Genomic DNA, 17,905 nt, shown 5'->3' on the forward strand with positions numbered 1-17,905 from the left:
TTTCATGGTTTGTTTTGGCAATATGGTTGTAATACATGTAGTAATAGTTGTTTTTTCAATTGATATTTGTAGTTACCCCTGACGAAGGTCTTACAGTGACCGAAATGCTTTGGGTGGAAATAAAGAAAACTGTTTCGGGCCATTCATGCGTTTTCTTCGTGTTCTTTAATGAGGTCTGGATGGGCACGGCTTGAGCATGAAAAGCTTTTAAAATAGCATGATAACCTGCTCGTGGTGTAAAAAACAGAGAACATGGAAAAGAAAAGAATGAAGATTGTTGAAACTTAAACTAAAGGAACGTTCACATTGGAGCATTAATTTGCAATTACGGCTGTGCAACTGGGATTGGGGTGTCAAATCGCCCCATATTGTTTTCTTGATTAGCATTGCGCCATTGGGCATGGCGCTTTCCCAGTGTGCACGCAACTTTGGAGTACTTTTGAAAAATTGGTTGAACTGACAAGCAGGTGTGCACTCCATCAACCCTTATGTATCACTGTGTCTGTGTCTAGGCAGAACGAGCTGCAGTCAGCCGCCTCTTAATATACCTCTAGGAGGTGAGGAACCAGCGTGTCCCGGTAGGATGCGTAGAACTCATCTGGTAGTCTGTCCGGCCCTGGTGTCTTACCGGCAGCCGTTCGTGAGATGGCATTGTTGATCTCTTCTGGTGTGATCGGGGCGTCCAGTGCCTCAGCCTCAGGTTCGCTAAGTCGCAGAAGAGGGAATCGTTTGCGCCAACGGAGTTCAAGTAGTGAGAGACTGGGAGGTTGTGCAGAGTAAAGATTGGAGAAGTATGTGGCAAAATAATGGGCCCCTGCCACTAGGGCTTGCTGGATCACTCCATTCAAATCAAGCACCTCTTTAATGATACGGTTGGCCAAGGGATACGTGGCCAGACGATGGAGGAGCTTTCCATTTTTATCTCCCCACCCGTCTACTTGCGCCACAGAGGACTTTCCAATAACTTGGCAGCTTCCAGGGAGGCCTGCTTAATCTCATCTCTTAGGAACACTAGTTTCCTATCTTGAGCTGCAGTTTCTCTCCTCCTGAAGGTGGGCCTCAAGTAGGACAGCTTGAGCCTCCAGAAGCGTGAGTTGGAGTCTTGCTTCACACGCTGGAGTTTGAGCTGGCCTTTGGCAAAGCCCCGGATGGTGGCCTTATCAGCCTCCCAGAGGGTGCCAGGCGAGGGAACCGAGCCCTGATTGGTGGTGAAGTATTGGCAAAGCTCATCGCCCACTTGGTCCCTAAATGTCCTATCTTGAGGAAACCAGGCGTTTAACGGCTAGATGGTGCGTGGAAATGCAGGAAGGTTACCCAGCCGATCACCATTAGAAAGTGGTCCGATAAACCCCTATGGAGGATGGCAAAATCCTGAATTGCTCGACAGTCCAGGGCTGGCATGAAGACGTAATCTATTTGTGCATGCTTGTGAATTGATGCCGAAGTGTGGGTGTACAATAGAGCTGTTGGGTGCCAAAGTCGCCAGGTATCCCCGAGACCTTGAGCGGCAGCCCAATTTGACAGGAGATCTGAGCGAGCGATTCTGGAGGTTGAGGGGGCCTTAGCAGTGTCTAGGTCAGGATCCATGATAGAGTTGAAGTCTCCCCAATGATGGTCATTCTGTGGGGCAAAGCAGCAATCAGGGTGGTGAGATGTGGCAGAGTGGAGGGCAGCAGGGAGGGGGGGAGTATACCTTGAGCAGGTTCAGAGGCCGGTCCCCAAGGCTCCCCTCCAAGATAACGAAGCAGCCCTTAGGGTCGTGGGTCAGCCTACGCATCACGTATGGAAGGGCACAGTGTACCAGGACAACAACTCCTCTCGAACCGCACGTGAAACCAGAGTGCCAGACTACGCCATAAAAGTAGCGCACCAAAAAATGACAGTGACTGCCTACTACGGGGGTTTCTTGGAGAAATAGGATGTCTACGGTGTGGCACTGGGCATAACGAAGGACCGCTGTGCGCTTGACCTTGTCTAGCAGGCCATGAACATTCCAGGTCATTATGTGGAGCGACGCCGCTCTGGCAGATGTGTCAGGCATAGGGAAGACCGTCAAATGATCGGTCACCCAAGGTGGGTTGCAGACGTGGGTGAAGCAGCATGCTTGTATGAGGTTGTGGGTGCAGCTCTATAGTACAAAACCGGGACAACAGTCCCATCCCCCCCAACCCAGTCTCCACCCCCTCCCTATACTTCAGGAACTGTAGCATCTGTTGCCCTAACTCAGATCACAAAGTAGACTAAACTAAAAAGTTTGGGAATGGGGAATCGCAGAGGACCTCTCCTCATAGCAGGATGTTCAGTGGCAATGTCCGACGGGAAGTAGAGTACAACAGGTTGATGCGCAGCCTCATACTTACAGAATTGGGCGCAGCAGGAAGGCCATGGTGGGCTCAGGAAGGCCCCACAGAGAGAATTGGGCTACGAGAGAGGTCTGTGTCCACCAGGTCTAACAGTTATGGGCGAGGTGAGGCGTTCCCTGGATCCGAGCGGCCCGAAGAGCCAGCCCTCCATCCTGTACGGGGAACCCCCAACAGCGCCCCAAGCATCGGGTGATGAGAGGGACCCAAAGGTGAGTCTGAACGGGCCCTCCCCTGACCCCGTCTCCTGCGAGAATGATGACGCTGTGGTTGAGGAACAGGGACGTCGGGTTGGGAGCCTCCGACATTACCCGGGGGTGATGGACTCCGGGTGTTAAGCCGTGCAGGGGGCTCCTCCGTCAACCATGCCCAGGCCCCCTCCAGGAAATCAAAGAAGAGGGTCTTGTTCTGAAACACGACCCGGAGGCAGGCCGGGAAGAGGAGCCTGTATTGGAGGTTGAGAGCACGCAGCTTCTGCTTAACCTCACCAAACGAGCAGCGTTGGCCATGAACCTCTCGTGTGTAGTCCGGGAAGACCATGATCATTTTACCCTCATATTGGAGGGGGCGCTGCTTGCGCGCTTTGCCAGGATGGAGTCCCTGAAATTAAGGATCCGCAGTATTATCAGCCTATGGGGTGCCCCCGGTGGGGATTTGGGTGCAGGAGAACAATGCGCACATTCCACCGCAAACCACCAGGAGAGTGAATGTTCAGGCATCCATGAGCGCAGCCAGCGCTCAGTGAAGTCAGCCACCTGTCCCTGTTTTGCACTTTCCGGAAACCTCACCAGGCAGAATTTATTACGCTGGGACCTGTTTTCGGCATCTTCGGCCTGTTGGTTGAGCTTTTGGGTATGCGTCTGGAGGTGAGCAACTTGGTCCTTGAGCTGGTGGACATCATCCTCTACGGTGGATAAGAGGGATCCCGCTTTCTTGATCCGGGAGGTTGCATTGTGGAGGTCTTGTCTAATAAGGGTCATGTCATCCCGAACTTCAGCAATTTTGCCCTCCACCGAGGATTGCAAGGTATGTCTGGCTTGAAGGATAGTGGTCAAGACTGTAGGCGAGGGGCGTCTTTGTCTGCGGTTCCTCCGGTCGCCCCAGGGTCAGTGGTTGTGAACCTGTCCATTTTGGTCTGAGTGGCGGGTGTCTTGGGGCCCAGTCTCTACCCATGGCTTGACTGAGCAGAGCCAGGGAGCAAAGCGATCCTCAGGCAGGCAGGGGGAGGGGAAAGAGAAGGAGAAGAGGAGGATGCGGGAATAGGGGGAGAGGGGAGGGGAGACACCCACCCCCCCACCGGCACGTCGACCATCGAGACTCGCCCCAGCAAGGCCCCTCGGCCCCTCCCACGAGAGACCAGGCATAGAGACCCCTGAAGCAGGCTGGATATAGGACAACATTGGTGGTCAGAGGGGAGACACCCCACCCTTACAGGAGATAGCTGTTCAACTCCGACCACGGTCATCTCACAGCAGCCACGAGGGAAGGGCCATGCACAGGCTCTCATCACCCCAATTATTGGTCCACAGTGGATGCCCTCAGATCTAGGCCAGTCAGTCAAGGGCTACAGTTAATCTGCAGACTGCAGCTGCGGCAAAGGATCCATGTTTAAGAGGGTGCGGAGGGGCGATGAGCCGCCACCGAGAGCTGCAGGAATAAGGCAAAGGTGGCGGTTGTGGAGGGGGCCCTCTGCCAGGACACTGCGCTGCACGGTGCCTGCAGCCAGCTCCACTCCCCCCCTCCGGGTGGGCTTATGCGCCGGAGGCACCCCCAAGAGCTCCCGGTCAAAAGCGTGAGATCAGGCGATGGGACCCGGCAGAGACCAGTGCAGCAACGCAGGGCCAGTGCAAGGTGAGAGGGAGAGGTGGAGGGGGCCCAGACCCCACGCTGCGCGACTGAGCAGCCGATTCCACCCTCCCAGTGGCAGGCATCCCAGAGCACACGGGGGTACCACTCAGCACAGCCCCGGCCCCCCTTGTTGCCAATACACTCACCGGAGCTCCAGGCCTCTGCACAGCAGGTCTGGAACAGCCCCCCTCGGCAGGTGTGTGTTGCAGCCGTATCCTGGCTGACCGCAGACTCCCTCCTCTCAGCCCGAAATGGTGGCAGGCAAAGCAGCCCACAATGTGGGAGCCAACAGATCAGGGAGGCACTGGCAACAGTTCACCATGGCAGAAACAGGGCCAACCAGGAGAGGGAGCCTCAGGTGGGCCTCCGTTGACGGGCGGTCTACAGTCAGACTAAGGGGATCTGCGGCGCACCTGGGACGGCACTGCACCGTAATGCGGTAAGGCAACCGACAATCTCAACCACAACAATGAGGATCTGGAGTACATCCCCGGTGATTCAGGTGCCACGAGTCAAGGCACGGGGGCCGGCATCTTGTAGGGAGGGCACCCCGCCGGTATCTGTCTCAGACTCACAGAGTCCCGGGGCGCTCTGCAGCCAAAAATCAGTGACCGCCGATGCAACAAGGAGATGGCAGTAGGCTGTGAGACTGAATGAGCGTAAGGACGGGCGTATCTAGGGCAGATGCAAGAGCACTCTTAGAGTTCGACCGACATCCTGACACGCCCAACCACGCCTCCATATCCATAACTTTTACTCTTTTGAACCTCTGCCTACCCATTTCACAAATTGTCTCAAATGGCAGATTTCAGATATTGCAAAGAACAAAGACATAATAGATTGGATGAAGTCTTCGATACTAAATTGAAAAAAGAAACATCATAGTGGGTGAAATGTGCTTCTTTAAAAAAATATTTAGAAGCTGATCTAAAAAGAAATGGACAACTTAACAAAAAGGATTGAGGAAGCAAATTGGAGAGAAATTACAAAGAAAAATTATGGAATTCTGAATGAAGTCATAGATGAATATGAGGAAGATATAATTAAGAGAAAGAACAGAAATTCAGATAGGACTCACGGGTGTGAAGAGACATCTATACTATATGTGTCATCTCAGCTTCAGAAAAAGAGCTTGTCCTGCTTATCAAAAGAAGTGTGTGTGGATGTATGAATGAGTAGCGTATGCTTGGTGACTAGTGTGTGGTTTTCGGGGTGTTTTTTAAGAGAAGGTTAATTTCATATTTGACTTCTAAATTATGTGTACAATGAGTATGAAATATGTCTTTTTAAAAAACCAATGCAAATAAGAAAAAATAATATATTGAAGATTGAAGATAAATAAGAAAAGTAATTTTGATATATATGCTAAAAAATGAATAAAAAAACTAAATATACTATGATCTAAGTGTACCTGTGTTGATCCAAAGGGAGAATTTCTTGAAAACATTTGAGTAATACCGTTTAAGAAACTTTGGTGAGGCCACATGGGAATGTCTTATATTGTTGTTGATGTTGTCCCCTCTTTTCCCTGGCCAAAAATTATTAATAGAGGGGGTCCCACATTTATGCTGGTGTAGTGCGCTTTACAAATGATATGATTGATTGATTGATTATCAACTGGGACGTGTCTACACTTTTGCTAAAAGGTACAATAATATCAAACCTGGTTACACTCGAACAGAACACACAAATCAATCAGATACTTCTGTAACATCCGATTTGGAATCTCAGGGGGAGGAAAACAGAATAGCCCACAAGACAAATTGCAGTAATTTGTAATAAGGCGGTTCGCAGACAACGATTAGGAAATCAAAACACACAAGATACCAGAAAAAGACCACCCACCAATTACCAGAATAGAGGAACACTCAACATCATGAGTACAGACACGGCCACGCAGGAAGGAAGAGTCCAAAGAAAAAATCTTGTCAACCAACTAGGCATTAATCTATCCTGGAATATGATTATGGGCATTCAAATGGAGACACTCAGTAAAGGTTTATTCTTTTGCAACACAGCCAAATGGAATCCAATCCAAACAAAAACTGATTTTTATAAATGTATTTGTTGATTGAAACTCCCAGCTTTTTTCACTGATCTACCTCATATTATCGGAACCAGTCCATCACAACCAACAACCCATAATCTCACAGTTCAGGATTTGGAAGATATTCATCTTCTAACTCAATTTACCGAAATGGAGGCTGGCCCATTAAATAAGCCATCAACAGCTTCAGAATTAGGAATAAATACATCTCAGGAAATCCTATGTCAGACACCCTTAAAAAGATATTAGAAAACCTGGACAATTGGTACAATCAAGGTTTTACAACACTTGAAGAGAAACAATATTTATATATCAAACATCCAGTAAAGACAAAGATGTATATACTTCCAAAAATTCAAAAAACAGGTTTTCTACCCTAAAGACGACCTCTTATTGTAGGGATTGATTCAATCTGTTCCAGATTAGGAGAATGCTTTGATAGCATTCTATAACCATTCATGAAGAACCTCACATCACACATTCAGGACACAAAATATATCCTGAGGAAACTTGACAATATTGATTGTCAACCGTACTATGTTCTGGCAACTATAGGTCTCATGAGCTTATATATTCACATTAAGCACTAAAATGGGTTAGAAGCAGTAGTCAAAGCTTTAGCTGCCAGATCAGTACATCAGTTGGAAAGATATCAGATGATTGTTGAGATATTGGAGTTTTGTCTAACAAACATTTTTTTATATTCAATAGCAACTAATTGAGGGATTACAACTGTATATATATGGTGCATCCTAGATTGCATGCCTAAATAGGAACAAAGATCTGAATACATAACTCCAAAACTGACTTGTGCATATTTACATTACTGTATAGCTAGTGCATGAGTCTAGAGATATAATTCTCACTAAATTCCAGAAAGCAAACCCTAATCCCTCTACCATGTTACTATCTACAAACTATTTCAAAAATCATTTCATTACAATATTACAAAGTACAATAGAGATCTGTACATTTCATAACATATTTCATACATCACATTTCTCTTACAATTTCCACACTTGGATTTTTTTTAATCTAAGAATATCACTAGAAACAATAAAGCAGTGCTGAATAATATATAATACAACTTACACATTTGTTACTCACATTTGAGGTAGTATTGTAGAATATCAAATATCAGAAACTCTTATAAGATTTTCTTTTCAACACAAGAAATGAAATGCACCTCTCTCAGAAAGGTGAAACCAGAAATGGCAAACTTTCCCTATCTTTTTGCACTCAAATAAATGTAAGTATCAAACTACATAGCTTCCATCATTATTTCAAATTATAAAACACATTTGTATTAGTTAGACATATTATCCCTTTCTAACTGTCTTCAAATGGTGGCAATTTTCTGGAGTCATGACTCCACTGCTGTGGAGCCGCAAACTCACACAGGAGTTCAAAAACCTATTTTTAATAATACTAGTATAGATTTTAAACAACCCACTACTTCTACACATACTACTTTCTTAGAAAACCTTCATTTAGTAACTTTTCACTTATATCTAAGTATCTTTTTCACATTTTAAATCCACAGTTCAGTTTCAACCCTTCCCCAACTCTAGTTAAAGCCAGTTTCCATAGTAACAGTTCATGGAAAATTGCACTGTACTGGCAGGTCACAAGTTCACCATAGTTGCAAGTTCAGCACACAAGCTTACTAATGCAAACAGCAGGTGTGGTTGACTTTTGGAAAATATTGTTCAAACATTTTCTAATAATGAATGACAAACAAGATATCTCAGCAAACTAACATGCATCCTATTTTTGAGTGCACAATCTTGATGAACCGTCAATCACTTATCAGCTTTTTAAAAAACAACATCTTCGCCATCATTTTAGATACCTCTTATTCTACCAACTGCCTACCACAGCTACAAACATCTTTTCATTCCTTCCAGATATCCCTTCAAGAGGCTCACAGTGTGGATTGTAGGACACAGCTATGTTTTCTGGTGCAAAAGGTATGCTGAACAGAAGTATCGACAAAAACCTATGTTTGCAAAATGTGGACATTAAATGGAATGCACAGAGAAGATAAAAGTGGCACCAAATGTTGCCTTTGGTTAAAACCTTTTTGCATTGTCAACCCCCTTACCTATTGATTGTGCACTGTGGTGGAAATGGCCTTGGCACATTGATTGGGGTAGGTCTGGAAATGCTAATGAAGGATGCCTTTGCAGAATTGATGTTGCTTTTGCCTCAAACTGACTTTGTATTCTCTGATATATGTCAAAGACAGAAAAGGAAGTGGTCAAATCAATTCTGTCCACAGTTTGAGAAAGCTAGAAAGAATGTCAATAAAGTTGTTCCTGCATACCTCAGAGATCATAGAATGGGGTCCATCTATAACAATAATCTACGTTTTGATATGCATTTTAGAGCCACCCTATAACCCAACAGTCAATCTTACTTTTTAAAAAAACATACAGATTCTTTATTAATTTTGCTTGGAGTCACAAACCCATCGTGGTTACACAGAGGGGCTGTGATGGAGTTGCGACTCCAGGTACACGAGGAAAAAACAAAATACCCCCATTCTCATTACTCAAACTCTGCCTAGGGGACCACCTCCGATGCCCAGCAATTTTGTACCCCCCAAAAAAGGGCTTTTTTTTGCCCCAGGATCTCATACCCCAGGGCATATCCTCATGTTGGGGACAATGGGGTGAGCCCAAATGCCCCCGCGGGTCCAGCTGGCACCCCGCCTCGTGCAGGAGTCGGCATTGCTTTTGGACAAAAGGAGCTGCTGACATGCAGCTCCACTTGTCCAAAAGCAATCTGCTTTGCTTTAAGGAAGAGAGAGAAGATTTCCTGCTCTCACTTCCATGAAGCAAAGCAGTGTTTCCAATGGTAATGTCCCGGGGGTGGCACCCCAGGACATTGCTGGAACCGGCCCTGGGAGGTGGCAGTCCCCAGGGCCAAGAAGGGCTTCAGGAGGGGGGCCATGTGGCCCCCTCCCTTCATATGCAACGCCCCGGAAAGGTGGTGGTCCCCGGGGCTGGGGGTCCTCAACGGACCCCTAGCTTCTTTTAATTACTGCCCGGGCAGTGGTGGTCCCTGGGGCGTATGGGGGGCTTGAGCCCCCCAAACTCCTTTAATTTAAGCAGAGCCTCGGGAGGTGGCTTCGGGGGCCACGTATCCACCGCATTTCTTAATTAAAGATCCGGCCCCACACTAAACATAAAGGAATGCCCCGGGGACCTGGACCACCCGGGGGCTCATTAAAATAAAGCGCGGAAGACCGTGCATCGTTTTTAAAAAATGTCTCTGCTGCATTCACGCACCCTACACAAATTCCACTGAATTTCTTTTTAAAAAAACGTTTTTTTTGTCCCTGGGTGTCCCTGTGGAATACCTTAACCAAGCCTTAGGGGTCAGGGTGTTTCTACCCTGCCCCCTTTTCTTTTTTTTATAATTTTGTTCCCTTTTAGCTTGTGACTTGGTTTTACCGAGTCACAAGATGGCTGCCAATATTTCTTGCTTGAAGTGTTGGCAGCCAATCAGAATGAAGCTCGTGATTGGTCGGGTTCGCGGATCCACCGCACTCACCAGGTATCAATATTTTTTGTTTTTTAATTTCTCAAAAATTACTGAACGGATTTACACCCTTTAAAGCAAAGAGTGCAATCTGGACCAAGGACTGCCTCTCTGCCACATTTAGGGCTCGATTCCGATCCGGTAAAAAGTGCTCCGAATTGCTGTATGGAGCGTTTTTCCCCGTACGAATCATACCAGAAGGCGTCCCCGTACGAATGTGCAAGTACGATCACAACCTAATGCGTCACTCCGTACGCCCCGTAAAAACGCCGTACAAATCGAAAGTCCATACGAATAGCAGTCGGCTGACGCTCGACGCTACGTCCGAACGTAAATAGACCGCGTCTCCCGAACCACAAAGTACGATCCGTGTTCTACACACTACGTACGGCTCTTTTCCTACGAGAGCTCAAAACTACCGTAAAACCACACTCCGGCACGACCCGCACCCCGGTACGCGACAAGCAGGACATGGACGCCATCGTCCGTGTAATCCCTATCCTGTACGCCCACCACCTCGTACTGAGAAACCGACGACGGCGCAGAAGGTGAGTACAACGAAGTTCTACATACCTGTACGTCTTGCAACACGCGCACATCTCCATTTCACAATTGTGATGTCTGGCCATGTTGCGCCACACACTCCCGTACATCACCAGTGAAGTACGGTGACCGGCCGTACCTACGTCATCGACCACGGTGTACAGTACGTCACCGCAGTACACCAGTGCAATACGGAGACCGCCCGCACCTACGTCATCGACCACGGGGTACGGTACGTCACCGCAGTACACCAGTGCAATACGCCGCACCTACGTCATCGACCACGGGGTACGGCAGGTCACCACACTACACCTGTGCAATACGGAGACCGGCCGTACCTACGTCATCGACCACGGGGTAATGTATGTCACCGCACTACACCAGTGCAATACGCCGCACCTACGTCATTGACCACGGGGTACGGCAGGTCACCGCACTACACCTGTGCAATACGGAGACCGGCCGTACCTACGTCATCGACCACGGGGTACGGTACGTCACCGCACTACACCAGTGCAGTACGCCGCACCTACGTCATCGACCACGGGGTACGGCAGGTCACCGCACTACACCTGTGCAATACGGAGACCGGCCGTACCTACGTCATCGACCACGGGGTACGGTACGTCACCGCACTACACCAGTGCAATAGACATGTGGCACATACGCCTGCAATGTGATTGTAAGTGTAAGTGGTGAGCAGAACACCCACCAGTGCCCAGCATCAGAGTGTGTGCCTAACACCCTCCCCCAGTGCCCACCAGTGCCCAGCATCAGAGTGTGTGGCTAACACCCCCCCCCCCAGTGCCCACCAGTGCCCAGCATCAGAGTGTGTGGCTAACACCCCCCCCCAGTGCCCACCAGTGCCCAGCATCAGAGTGTGTGCCTAACACCCCCCCAGTGCCCCCCAGTGCCCAGCATCAGAGTGTGTGGCTAACACCCCCCCCACCAGTGCCCACCAGTGCCCAGCATCAGAGTGTGTGCCTAACACCCCCCCCCAGTGCCCCCCAGTGCCCACCAGTGCCCAGCATCAGAGTGTGTGGCTAACACCCCCCACCAGTGCCCACCAGTGCCCACCATCAGAGTGTGTGCCTAACACCCCCCCAGTGCCCACCAGTGCCCAGCATCAGAGTGTGTGCCTAACACCCCCCCCCCAGTGCCCCTCAGGGCCCACCAGTGCCCAGCATCAGAGTGTGTGGCTAACACCCCCCGCCAGTGCCCACCAGTGCCCGGCATCAGAGTGTGTGGCTAACACCCCCCCACCAGTGCCCCCCAGTGCCCACCAGTGCCCACCATCAGAGTGTGTGGCTAACACCCCCCCACCAGTGCCCCCCAGTGCCCAGCATCAGAGTGTGTGCCTAACACCCCCCCCAGTGCCCACTAGTGCCCAGCATCAGAGTGTGTGCCTAACACCCCCCCAGTGCCCATCAGTGCCCAGCATCAGAGTGTGTGCCTAACACCCCCCCCCCAGTGCCCACCAGTGCCCAGCATCAGAGTGTGTGCCTAACACCCCCCAGTGCCCACCAGTGCCCAGCATCAGAGTGTGTGCCTAACACCCCCCCCCAGTGCCCACCAGTGCCCAGCATCAGAGTGTGTGCCTAACACCCCCCCCCCACCAGTGCCCAACAGTGCCCAGCATCAGAGTGTGTGTGGCTAACATCCCCCCCCCTGCCCAGCTGTTACACAAAAACACATACCATTGTGAACCGCATTACCATCTGGAGATTGACACATATGAACATACCTAAATTACAACTTGACACCAGCTCCCAGGCACACAGCAGTCACAGACATTATCACACAAAGTCAACTTCAGAAAATAACAAGAATTGCTTTATTCAGCTGCTCCAAAAAAGAAACGCAAATAAGAGTCCCTGCTCATTAAAGGCCAATGTCCAGTCCAAAAAAGTCTGAGCAACAGTTTGTACCTCCATGGGTGTGGGCACACCCAAACTTGCCTGCACATGGCGTTTAATCCGCAGTGGAAATGATGTGGCCACCATCTGTGGAATCCTCCGGCACCGCATGGACAGGAGAGGGAAGGACAGGCGGAGTGGGTGCAGGTGTAGTGGATTCAGCCACACTGGCTGGTGTATTGCCAAGAGTAGCTTCGAAAACCTGGCTGCGCACCTCAGCCAGTGCGGAAAAACTACCACCTGAACCCGGGGACACATTGGGGGTGGAGGTAGAGGGCTTTGAGTCTGTACTCCTGGGTGTGTGGATGCGTGTGTGCGTTGTGTCCCCTCTCCCTGTGGGTGTGGCTACATCCCCTTGAGATTGGGTGCGTGGAGCTTTGAGCTTTTTCTGACGTGTGGGTGTGCTGGGTGTGTGTGACCTGTGGCGTCTGCGTGTATGTTGTGTAGATATGGGAGAGGCAGAGGTGGATGGGTCTGAAGGATGGGGGGGGAGACAGATGCTGCTGGGAGTACATTGCTGCCGTCAGTGTTGACTCTATGGCAGCCACACTCCGACGTAGATCAGACATGGCCGATGACATGCCCTCCATGAACGACACCAACTGTGTAATCAGTTGTGTATGTCCATGGAGGACAGTCAGTATGGATGTCTGACCTATTGCAATCTGCCGGAGTAGGTCCACAGTCTCAGCACTGAGGGCAGCAGGGGACACAGGGGCAGGGGCTGCGGTGCCGGGAACAAAGGAGACACGGGTGCTAGCACGGACCCTAGGGGCACTAACGACTGGGAGGGTGGAGATGGTACTGGAGGAGGGGACGCCAGCCAAAGATGATGGAGAGACCATTGCTGCATATTCCCCCTCCTCCTGAGAGTCTGACTCGGAGTTGTCGGCATGGTAAGATGTGTCAGTCACATGTCGTCCGGCCTGCAGACTCTCATCACCCTCCGTGCCACTGCCTCCCTCTGACTCCTCAAAGCAGGTGGCACTGTCGGTGTGTCCCTCTTCCTGGTCCGCGCCTGTGTCCCCTCCAGATTCAGATGATGATGCTGTGGCCAAGGAGAAGAATAATAACATATCAGTCACCTGTACACATCAGACATGTCAGCTACAATTCATTAGGCTTCATTTCTGAACATGGCATGCATCATGAGTCACATGAGACTGAACACTGCACAATGATAATTCTAGTTGTGGCCAATTGCGAGAGACACTACGCATAATGTATAGTAGGATACAAGCAACAGTGAAGGGAAAAACTATCATGAGCGACACAATGATGATTGACTGCCTGCCAACAGGATAGCTGATGAAGCATCACAGCTCATTTACACACCCTGCCACCCAAACCCAGACCTGCACATGTTGAATTTCCTTACACCTTGTGCCACATGGGAAAAGTCCTTCCTGAAGTGACATGTGATGCCATCCTGGGACCTGAACCAAGTGTAACATCACCTCACACTGGCATCACAGCTGTTGACACCCCAAGCCTCACTGTGTGACTGACCATCAATAGTAATTACAAAGAACATTTGACTTATTTGGCAACTATGCACACACGCACTGCCCAGTGTGAGTATGCATAAGCCCAAAATATTGCACATGTACATTGTGCACCTGTAGCCAACACATGACTATTTGAAAGAGTACCATGGATAAAGGCCACTGAGGCTGACTCGTGCAGAAGACACATGTTTAGACTCAAGATCAGTGCCTAAATAGGAAGAACGGCAGACACAGTGCACATGTGGTGCCACATGTAAGGTTCCAACAGGTGTCACAGACCCCCCCTCCAACATGATGATGTGCAAAGGAAGATGCATACAGAGACATTGCACCATAGGAGTACATGTGAAAAACAAACATCATCCAAAGCGCAGGTCAAATGTGGATTAGGGCAAGGCATGTAAAGAAGCAGCTGCAGAAACTGGGACATTCTGATGCCAATGCATGGAGTGCCTGTCTGACCACAACACTCAAACTATGGGAGTGTAACCATGCATTGGAGCACTGCAGGGAGCATGTGACACACATCACAACAAACAGACATAAACCTACCCACTACTTGCTGCTGTCCCTCCTGCAACTGCCTATGGAGGTCTGGGAACACCACTTCCAGGACCCGGAGCATGTTGGGGGTGAGGTGGCGGGTGCCGCCATGCCTGCGTGGAGCTTCCAGCTTTAGCTGTACTCTGGCGATGCGGCGGCTCCAGCACCGGATGTTCTGCCACCTCTTCCTGATGTTCCGGAGCCTCCTGCGAGGCCCCCCTCACTCCTGACAGCCCTGGCAATGTTCAGCCAGATTTCACCCTTCTCATAGGCAGATACCTGTCACAAATGTAAAGTAAAACAGCATCAGTACACCTGGTCCATGTTCCAAACACACACATATGTGCACAAAAAACTTGATGATAACAGGGCATTGTAAGCTAAACACATTAGCATTTTTGGCCACGAGTATGTGGCCTGTGAGCAAACACCACTGCATGACATGCCATTGAAAGGCTACAGATGACATGATGGGTGCTAAACACTCTCCGAGCATGGCACTCACTGAGCAATGTATGCTACATCTGGGTGCACTGCAGCACGTGACAAGCTGTCACGCACCCCACTGCAACAAAGAACCCTCTAGTAACAACACTGTACACCCTGGCACTCACTCCCAACAACATTGCATCTAGACACTATACATACACAGTGGCTATAATGTCACACACACAACAGGTGTACACTCCAAGGTATTGCACACATCACTCACCTGATCCTCTGGTCTCCCATACAGCTTGCTGTAGTTAGGCAGGAGGGCATCCAGCAGGGCCTTGTTCTCACCATCAGTGAATGCAGGTGCCCTCTCCATGCTAAGCCAATCAGGGTCCAGAGGATTCAGAGACAGCAGCTGAGGTTACCACACCAATGTTGTGCAGGCAAGTGCCCTACCACAGCCACATGCTGCCTTATATCTGTGCTGCAGAGGGGCTGTGAGTCCAAGGAGTAGTGTTTGATAGGCCACCATAGTTAGCATCCTACGTTCCATCCAATCACTTCACACATAAGGACATGACACACATATGCATGGTTTGAAAACTGAGCCTGAGCTGAACAACAACTTTTACAACATTGTATACTTTAGCCCAACTGAATTTTCTCTAACACCTGTAGGAGGCTCAAAAAATTCTGTATCCATGACAACCTTGTTGCATTTTGATCTGTCCACTGTTCCCCTAGATGTTCCCTATGTATTTAATCAAATACCCACACAAGTACGGTGACATTGCCGTTGCCAATGCAACCCATTCAATGGTGTAACGAGGCGTACACACGCACGTACCATTGGGGTACGCTTTGCTCGCGTAGGGCTGAAATGCAATAGGGAAGCGAGGCGTACACACGCACGTACCATTGGGGTACGCTTTGCTCGCGTAGGGCTGAAATGCAATAGGGAAACGAGGCGTACACACGCACGTACCATTGGGGTACGCTTTGCTCGCGTAGGGCTGAAATGCAATAGGGAAACGAGGCGTACACACGCACGTACCATTGGGGTATGCTTTGCTCGCGTAGGGCTGAAATGCAATAGGGAAACGAGGCATACACACGCACGTACCATTGGGGTACGCTTTGCTCGCGTAGGACTGAAATGCAATAGAGAAACGAGGCATATGTACAGTGCGTCAGACATGCTCAAGTGAACGATTGTGTAGGCTGCGTTCCTGACCTCCTTCATGTCACCATTGGGAGAGTGACTCCAGGAAATCACATAGCAGGGATGTAGTCTACCCTCATGTTGACAATGTGGATGCATACATCAGCATGGCATCCTCACATCAGCATGCCCCAGGTGTGGCAGACATTGAAGAAGCACAGGGACTGTGACCTAGTGCCTCAGTTGATGTGTGAAGAGCTGGCAAGACTTGTCATTACTCCTTTAGCACATGTGCATCACATGCATACAACACTTTGCACCGGCGTAACGTCTACAACATATTGCGATGCACATCAACACTGGACTGCCACACCATTCAGGACAGGGAACTGGCACATGATGACAGCAACATGCCCACTGTGACAGAGGTGTAATAGACGCACAGCATGACCCTGAGTCACCACGTCATGTGTGTGCCATATGCGATATTGTGCCTGCTGTTTGCATATGAAATGTTCAGGACAGTATCATATTACTCACCTTAGAATATCCCCACGTGTCATCCTGGACATGCCAATTTCCGCTCAATAGTACACTTGTGTGTCGGTAGGCATGTCCTGCGGCTCACCGTGTGTTGTTGGCGTTGTGTGTGCCGTGATGACGTTGTCTGGGTACTCATACGTGACCTCAGCGTGCTCACGTCAGGTCCTCTGTATTAACAACACCTGCACTGGTCCCGTATAAGTGTAACCTAACTCATTTTTGAAACAACATCATAGTACGATTACTTCTGACCATTTCACTTGGATTGTCTGACTCAGGACGGTGCCAATAGGGATGTCCATTTCAAAGCCTGTGAGGATTGCAACCCTCTCATGTTGGTGACTGACCCTCACCGTCGGTGTCTCCACAGTGTTCACGTCAAGCAAGACAAGTAGAACTGCTCCGACTGCTGGGACCAGACATATGAATCCAGGTGTGATTGGTCACACATGCCGCTCAGATTCCAGCAGTTGTCCCTGCAGCACAATGGCTCATGGTCTGGACGTAGGAGGAGTGCCTGGGCGTGGGTGTTGAGACATCATAGCCCCTGGATTTGACATCAGTCCTCCAGGGCCAAGTCGTCAGGTAACCCATATATGTGAAAGAGATGTCATCACACTTCCAAATCAACACAATGCATGTGCAATGCTGCATGGGATTCGGGTGACACCGCCCACGTGGCTCTGTCAGATTTGCAGCCGTCGTAGCCTGCACCACGACCTGTGGTCCTCATGTCCATGATGTCCCTCACACCACCAAAGGCCTACGCGGCGGATTCTGGCCCAGCGGGCCCGTCTGGGGGCACATGCGCGTCTGGTGATTTGCCCGTGACGCCATCACTCACTTTGTCGCTGACGCAGGCGGCTAATTTGTGCCAGACCCGCTGTGACAGAAAGGATCTGAATGTTGATCCTGGTCCTCGCTGGTTCACCTCACAACCTCACTGGCAACTGTCCCCCAGGTGCCAGCCTTTGCGCCGTTCTCGGGTGGTGGTGTCCCCGATACCACACCCTGTACGGCACTGGCGTGGGAACTGTGCGGCAGTATACCGCCATTAATGCTGCAGGGGGGGTTCAACTCCTACGAGCCGGCCACAGCTCATGACAGGCCTGATTATCAGGGAATGGGTGTCAATGAGTATTGAGAGGGTCTTGAAGACCCACTGACACATGAGTGTCGGTCCCAAGGTAACAGGACAGGTGGACTGGGGCATGCAAGTGGTCTGGACACCTAGCCAGACACTGGTGATGTCTCTACTCCAAACGTGTTAATGGATGAGCGGCCAACGTACAGTGTAATGTTTATGTGGGCGGCCAGAGCCTTGCCCATTCATTTCCCCGTTGCCGCGGTGAGGACCAACCTCCTCACTGAGGTCCTTCAAGTGCAGTCACGCTCCGCTGAGCGTCTGCAGGCCTATCCTGAGGAATGTACTGTATCTATATTGTTCTGCATGT

This window comes from Lissotriton vulgaris, chromosome 2_1 (genome assembly GCF_964263255.1).
Source record: "Lissotriton vulgaris chromosome 2_1, aLisVul1.2, whole genome shotgun sequence".
In the NCBI taxonomy this organism is placed as follows: Eukaryota; Metazoa; Chordata; class Amphibia; order Caudata; family Salamandridae; genus Lissotriton; species Lissotriton vulgaris.